We start from the raw sequence: 8225 nt of genomic DNA on the forward strand, positions 1-8225 counted from the left end.
TAGGAGCAGGGCAAGTTAAGCACCCAACACAAGGTTCTGCAACTGCTTCTATAGAATATTTGCCCTGGGGACATCAAATGACGGGGTTTCATGTTGACGTAAATGTCCCTGGTGCAGAGCGAAGCAAGTGCTCAGTACAGGATCTTCAAGTGCTCCAGTACTATATTTATCCCCCAAGGTGAGGTGGGATCAGGGCATATGTTCAAGGGGATGCAGTTGGACGTACATGGCTCTTGTACATGTTGCCAATAAGACCCTTTGGCGCTGTCATACTAGCTCCTATGTTGTAACTGTCACAGTGTGAGGGGCGTAACTAGTGAATGCCAAAGCCACAGCAACAGTTACAAGCTGAATTACAATAAATATGCCTACTGCCGTAAGTGCCCCAAGATGCAAGATGAGACCAAGTCCTCCGTCCAGAATTCCTGCTGTATGTGTAAGTGTTATAGATGCAGGCAAAAGCCCCCTCACATCTGCAGTGTAAATGTGCGTAATTCAGGTGATGGGATTTCTCTCTGTGCAAGTTGTAGTTAGTTCGCCTGATGCAGGCAGGGGTAAGTGCACTTGGTGCAGGTTAAAAGTGTCCCCGTGCATTTTGAGGTAAGTGCAGGCTGAGACTAATCTTGCTCCTCCCGGACAAGGAATAAGCGTTCCCAAGAGTGGGACTCTCGGAACCCCTCTCCCTCATTCACTGGCGTGGGCGAGTTGTCCGTGCAGCCGGCTCCCCATGCCTCCGCTCTGTGTGGTTCGCAGCGCCAGCTCTGTCTCTGCACGAGCTCCGCGCAGCGCTCAGCAAATCAACAGACCGTGACGTCAGCGCCTCACGCCCGTGGTGCCGAGGATGGTGGCGCGCGCACCACAAGAGAAATCAGAAGCCGGGTCCGCGAGATGGTCGGGCTTCTACAGGACAGTACACCGGGGTCAGTGCTTTTCCAGCACAGTCACCCTAATATTGAGCATTACACCCTGTTTCTGTGCTTTCGTAGCAGGTAACATTTTTGGCCCTGTAGTCGTGGGTCCGTGCATTTCCAGTCCGCACATACTTTACACTGCTGCGCGTGACAATTCAGTCAGCCCAGCCCTGGCACCTGCCCTTGCCCACCTGATGACCCACCCTGAGGCTGAAGACCACACAGCTGCGCCGTGCGCAGGCTCAGCATGCAGATCTTCCCTAAAATGCATATGGTGTGGTATTTAAGTGACATATTTCCTCGCGCTACAAGACATAGAAATAGCCACCAGGCGCAGTGTTATACTAAGTACATTTGGCTAAAAAAGGTTTCTGCTGTGAGTGGCACACACGGGGCTTCAGGGTAACTCAGAGTTTCTTGCGCGGAATCGATATCAAAAGATTTTGGAAACATAATTTTTGTTACCGGGGCTACTGGTGCATGCACCTTGTAATATATGAGCAAGCACTGAGCGATGAGTTAACTTTAACACTAGGTCCCAGAGTTCAGACGGACCCTGTCTCATAGCTACCAAGGTTTCAGATTGCTATGTGTGACATTTGTATAATTTCAGTGTAATTATGAGTGACATTTCAAGGACTATGAGTGACACTTTCTACCGAGCAAAATCAAGCAATGTAGAAGAGGGAAACATAAAAATATCAGAAATTACAACCAATTGAACAATGTGAAACTCTAAAGAGATCTTAAAATGGCTGCAAAGCACCAGAAATTGAAGGGAACTAACCTAGTGCCCTTTTAAACTGATCGGACAGTGACCACAGACACTCTGCATCAGGCAAGGCTCAGGAGAGTGAGGCTAGGGCATATGTAGATTACAGCCAGCCAGGGCGCTGTTGTGTGTAAAACAGTATGTCCCCTTATGAAAGCATCCAAACATATGGCAGATGCAGACAGACCAAAAGAGAACTGGTTAAAGTTTGACACAGACAACCAAAGGGGTGTGCAGGTTCACATCATCAGATGATCTGTGTTGTACGGGCACTGTGGACAGTAGGTACAGCGATGCCAGTCATACTCAAAGTCAGTCTGGAGATTCAGAGGGGCAGTCCAGTGTCACTGCCATAGATCACATCAATCACCGCAATATAGAAATGTTGATCAGTAGAAAAGCATTAACTTATTTAAAGGGTGTAGATGTCCTTGCAGATGAGAAAGATCACAGAGTTTATCACCTGTCACAATATGTCCATTAAATAGCTAAAAAGAGATATGTGCCTTTAGTGTATGGGATAAGGCCCTGGTTGTAACACAGGTCCATTTACATGCGATGCAATAAAATATAGCGTGCACTGTTTTAAATAGTTTTTGCGTATGTATTTAACAACAATGACTTTTCAAATTATGTTGCTCAACGACACTAATGCAAGTTACTATTTTCAGTGCGACAGTGCCTCAGGATTGTGAATGGAGAAGCAGAGGAGCTACTTAAATATAAAACAGATCTTGCTTTAAATTAATTTAGGAAACAGTCACTGTATGGGGACCTATATTCGAGAAAAATACCAACCTTTCCCTCACAAAGCTCAATGTTAGCACATCTCAGTATGTACTTTCCCAATATCAATGAAAAAGTTCCTCTTACCGTCATGGGTCAAGTGCCTGCTGACGAGACCCTGGACACTTTTTGGCAGCAGGTTGGTTGCCGGACTCCCATAACGGTTTTAACCCTCTTATCCAATTCTTGACTTCCGCTTTCGGCGCTCCATAATGGAGGGCAGCGACCGTGGTCTGCAAGGCTGATTTGCAGACAGACTCAGGCCTTGAGTCACCGCAGGCCGTAGCAATTTCAGTTTGCCGCCTGGCCCCAGTCCGCCTCCAGTGATAGTCATCCAGGCCGCTCAGCTGTCCAGACTCCTGCGGGGACGTACTGTGACAGACTGAATTCCCTCAGCTCCCAATTGCGGTTATATAGGAAATGACATGGGGAAGAGTAGGTAATAACAGCTGATAGCAGGGGGTGTCCCGGGCCGGTGCGAGCTGCAGCAGGCAGCGCTGAGAGCGCCACGGCCTGCGCCATGATTATTTGCAGCGCTTCTCCGCAGCACTGCCTCATACTAGCCAGCCGCCCTAAGCAGTTCTGCCAAGTATCACGCATCAGGTGTGACGCTCACGCATTTCAGTGTGGTGTTCCGCCTCACCGCACTGAAATGCATTTTCATGCCTTTCATAGCTGCCAAAGTTTCAGATTGCTTATGTGTGACATTTTCATCATTTCAGTGGAATTATGAATGACATTCAATGACTATGAGTGACACTTTCTTGCAAGTCAAATAAAGTATTGAAGACGAGGGAAGCATCTAAATATCAGAAATTACACCCATTTGAGCAACAAGAAATTCTAAGAAAATCTTAAAACTACTACAAAGCACCAAAAATGGAAGGGCACCAACTTCATTGGAGGGCCCGTGGTGATAAATGAATGCAAAATTGGCAGTAAGATTTAACTGGTTTAATATTAAAGTAAAAGCTCATGAAGAAGTGCACCACAGCTACAGACTCCGGACCGCTGCACACTGCCATTGCAGGGATAGCCTTGCAGCTGAGCAGTGACTCACACACTACAGCTCTCGACACCTCTCAGGCCACCTATGCTCTCTGTAGGTCTTGCGGGGCTGCTTGATGGTGATGGCGCTGTCTACTGACAGGCAGCCTTTCTGTTGTAGTCTCTCTCCCATGGGTCATGTTATTCATGCAATCGGGCCCTCTTATCCAGACTGTGACAAACGTACATGACGGGAGGCATTCACTGGAAAGGGTGAAGTTTGGATCCATCTGGCCTGCTGATTATGTCCAGATGGGTTGAAGGGGGCAGCTGCAATTAGGTAAAACATCCTTTGCCGAACCCACCAACACATACTTATCACAGCACACCAACGTAAGTGTCATGCACAGCGCCCACACGAGGTCAAAGGAAAAATGTAAACTTAGAAGTTTTCATGTAAATTCACCCACTGGTGGTAGTGAAAAGTGACAATATACCAAAACACGCTGCAGGACTATTGATTGCACAAGCCCAATAACACGTGATCATTACGCAGCACTCCCTAGGCTTATGTTAACCCAAAGTCACCTGTCAATTGTACAGAAAGTCACAAAAAGAGATTGTTTCCTAGCGACACAACCAAAAACTTTGCAGGGAAAATAGTAAATCTTAAAGCAGTTAGATGTCTGGCTTACCTGACTGGAAAGCGGGTTGCAAACTACTGTCTGTGCGCCGTTAGCACATGGTTTAGGCCAGTGAAGGTGTAACTGGCAGACAGTCCCTACATACAATCCCGCTGCCGTTTCTAGACCTCTCCTCAGGGTCCGACTCTATCCATGCAGGTCCGTTGGTGCTACGTGTCTCTGTGCTGCCACCTGCACCCTCCAGGGCCTCCCGGGGACTGCGGTCTCTGACGCCTCGGTATTTCTGTAGTCAGACTCCTGACAACAACTAGCTCCTGGTGGTGAATGGGCTTTGGTTCCCCAAAAATGAACGAGGAGGGCAGCAGCTGTCACGATCCATAGCCGACTGCTATCGCGGGATGTACATGCAGCCTGAGCCTCTGTCCCAGACACTGTGACTACGGGAGCGGACAGCAGCTTAAGGTGAACCTCAAACTGCTGTGCTGTTGGCTGACGCTGACGGAGAAGGAAGAGGAGGTTAACAATGCAATAGGGTTCAGTGAGGAACTGTAATTGGGTCAGCTCTTGGCAGCAACTCACTCCTTTGTGATTCTTAATGTAATCACACAGGAACCCGTATAATGCATGTCTGTGTAGCGAAATAGTTGTCCACGAAAACTCCTGGGGCGCTGGTAGTATCCAAAGAAGTTTTATTGGTTACCATCCAATAAAGGAAATTGTAAGAAGAAGAGTTGACATGAAAGCGACTGAACAAGCTTTAAGGCAGCAGATAACTGACTCTGACAGAACCAAACATACATGACATAATCTAGTTCTAACCTAGAATCATAGCATTTAAAGGAACAGTAAAGAATACTAAATAATGAAGAATACTACATACCCTCCCCCATAAACAAAACAAGAATAATAGTAATAACAATTAATACAATAAATAATCATTGAATTTTTGTGGCATCTTGCAAATGTGATGATCACGCGTGAGTTCAACATCCATGGAGATAGAAGGTTGACTTGAAGAACCTATTGTTGAACTTAAAGCGGGATTAACAATGACATTATCTGCATTAGAGTTGTTATCCAAATCAGGTCCAAAAATAAAACCATCATCATCTTCATCATATCTGTTTGTATATATTTTGTTGAAAATCTTAACTTGTTTGTCAGAAACTTTCACAACATTGTTTTTATTCCACCAACCTCTATTTCCTAGAAATACAGAAGATTTGGTAACTTTGACGACCTTGACTGGTAAAGTAAACTTGGATTGTCCTTTACAGACTTTAAAAGTTTTTTTTTATAATAACCCAATCATTTGTTTTGAGAAGTGGAACATGATGAGGGGAACTCCCATCATAAAGGTTCTTCTGTAGAGACTGCTTATGAGCAACTCTAGATTTAACCCTTTTGCTGCCAGGCCTTTTCCCCCTCCTGTGCCAAGCCTTTTTTTGGCTATTTGGGGTAGTGTGCGCTTAGGCCCCTGTAACTTTTTGACCACATTAGGTATCCACGCCAAATTTGCGTCCTTTTCTTCCAACATCATGGGGATTCTAAAGGTACTCAGGGTTTGTGGATTCTCCTAGAGGGAATACAGAAATGAGCCAAAATACAGCAACATTTTGTTTTTTTTCAGAAAAATGGGAAAAACGGGCTGCAAATGAAAGCATCTGGGTTTTTCCCTGTAAATGTTATCAAAAAAGGGTTTGTGGGGTTGAAATCACCATTTTCCCAGATTTTTGGGTATACCAGACATTTGTCAGAAACCCAACATTTTTTACACAGTTTTGGCATTTTTCTGGGACATAGCCTATTTTTGCTATTTTTGTGCTTTTGACCTCCTTCCAGTTAATGGCAGAAATGGGTACAAAAGCAATAATGGATCCTGGAAAGCTATACATTTTCAAAATGTACAAAATTCTGAATTCAGCAAGGGGTCATTTGTGTAGATCCATCAAGGTTTTCTTATAGAAACTAACAGTTAAATATAGGATAAATTGAAAATTAGTTGAAAAAAACAGCATTTTGTGTCAACGTTTTCACCTGTAACTTCGTCTAATTATGACAGCTCTTTGAAAGCAATATACCATTACATCCGCTGGACATTACTGGTTTTGGGGATATATAGGACTTGTAGGTTCACCAAGAACCCAACGAACCCAGAGCCAAAAACTGAGCAGCAACTTGCAATGGTTTTTTATTATGTACAGGGTATATAGTAATTATTCTGTAAAAATGTGTACATGGAAAAATCGGTATGAAAGACACCTATGTATTTCTGAAATGGGAAAAAAATATAGAGTTTAGAAACAATAGATATTTGCACATTTCTGAAATTGGAAATACTCATACTAGCATGAGAATTATCAGTCATTTTTTAGAATGACTTCTTTTTTACACAATATCTTTCATTTGGAAGGCAGAAATGCATCGAAAGTCAATAGATAATAACAGTTCCTTCACAAATCTGAATTACCCTAAGTCTCCCGATAAAAATGGAACCTCACTTGTGTGGGTAGGCATAGGGCCCGCGACAGGAAACGGCGCAAAACGCAACGTGGTCACAACTCAATATCGCAGTGAAAATTTACCCTTTTTTGGCAAAGTGCCTAGCTCTAGTTTTTGAACCCTAGCTCTGCGGGCACCTTGGGAAACCTAGCAAACCTATACATTTTTGAAAACTAGACACCCAGGTGAATCCAGGATGGGGTGACTTGACTGCCTCCCACCAGGGTCTGTTACCCAGAATCCATTGCAAACCTAAAAAATTGTAAAAAAAACCACATTTTCCCCACATTTCTGTGGTGGAAAGTTCCGGAATCTGCGTGGATCCACAAATTTCCACATACCCCGCGTCCCCCAAAGTCTTACGAGAAAAACGGTACCTCACTTGTGTGGGTCGGCCTAGTGCCCGCGACAGGAAACAGCTCAAAAAGCAACGTGGTCACACCTCAATTTCGCAGTGAAAAATGACCCTTTTTTGGCAAAATGTCTAGCTGTAGTTTTTGAACCCTAGCTCTGCGGGCACCTTGGGAAACCTAGCAAACCTATACATTTTTGAAAACTAGACACCCAGGGGTATCCAGGATGGGGTGACTTGACTGCCTCCCACCAGGGTCTGTTACCCAGAATCCCTTGCAAACCTAAAAAATTGTCAAAAAAACACACATTTTCCCCACATTTCTGTGGTGGAAAGTTCCGGAATCTGCGTGGATCCACAAATTTCCACCCACCCCTCGTTCCCCAAAGTCTTACGAGAAAAATGGTACCTCACTTGTGTGGTTCGGCCTAGTGCCCGCGACAGGAAACGGCGCAAAACGCAACATGGTCACACCTCAATTTCGCAGTGAAAAATGACCCTTTTTTGGCAAAATGTCTAGCTGTAGTTTTTGAACCCTAGCTCTGCGGGCACCTTGGGAAACCTAGCAAACCTATACATTTTTGAAAACTAGACACCCAGGGGAATCCAGGATGGGGTGACTTGACTGCCTCCCACCAGGGTCTGTTACCCAGAATCCCTTGCAAACCTAAACAATTGTAAAAAAAAACCACATTTTTCCCACATTTCTGTGGTGGAAAGTTCCGGAATCTGCGTGGATCCACAAATTTCCACCCACCCCTCGTTCCCCAAAGTCTGACGAGAAAAACGGTACCTCACTTGTGTGGGTCGGCCTAGTGCCCGCGACAGGAAACGGCACAAAACGCAACGTGGTCACACCAATTTCGCAGTGAAAAATGACCCTTTTTTGGCAAAATGTCTAGCTGTAGTTTTTGAACCCTAGCTCTGCGGGCACCTTGGGAAACCTAGCAAACCTATACATTTTTGATAACTAGACAACCAGGGGAATCCAGGATGGGGTGACTTGACTGCCTCCCACCAGGGTCTGTTACCCAGAATCCCTTGCAAACCTAAAAAATTGTCCAAAAAAACACACTTTCCCCACATTTCTGTGGTGGAAAGTTCCGGAATCTGCGTGGATCCACAAATTTCCACACACCCCGCGTTCCCCAAAGTCTTACGAGAAAAATTGTACCTCACTTGCGTGGGTAGGCCTAGTGTCCGCGTCAGGCAAGGGCCCAAAACCAATTAAGGAGACATCAAAATTACCTATCACAAAACAACCTGGTTTT

The 8225-nt window shown here is 45.0% G+C and overlaps 1 pseudogene; it reads left to right on the forward strand.

The window, feature by feature from the left end:
- Nucleotides 1–1271: 1271 nt before the first annotated feature.
- Nucleotides 1272–1460, forward strand: LOC146870181 (U11 spliceosomal RNA; annotated as a pseudogene).
- The last annotated feature ends 6765 nt before the right edge of the window (nucleotides 1461–8225 follow it).

The sequence above is a fragment of the Triturus cristatus genome, chromosome 1_1 (genome assembly GCF_964204655.1).
Source record: "Triturus cristatus chromosome 1_1, aTriCri1.1, whole genome shotgun sequence".
Lineage (NCBI taxonomy): Eukaryota > Metazoa > Chordata > Amphibia > Caudata > Salamandridae > Triturus > Triturus cristatus.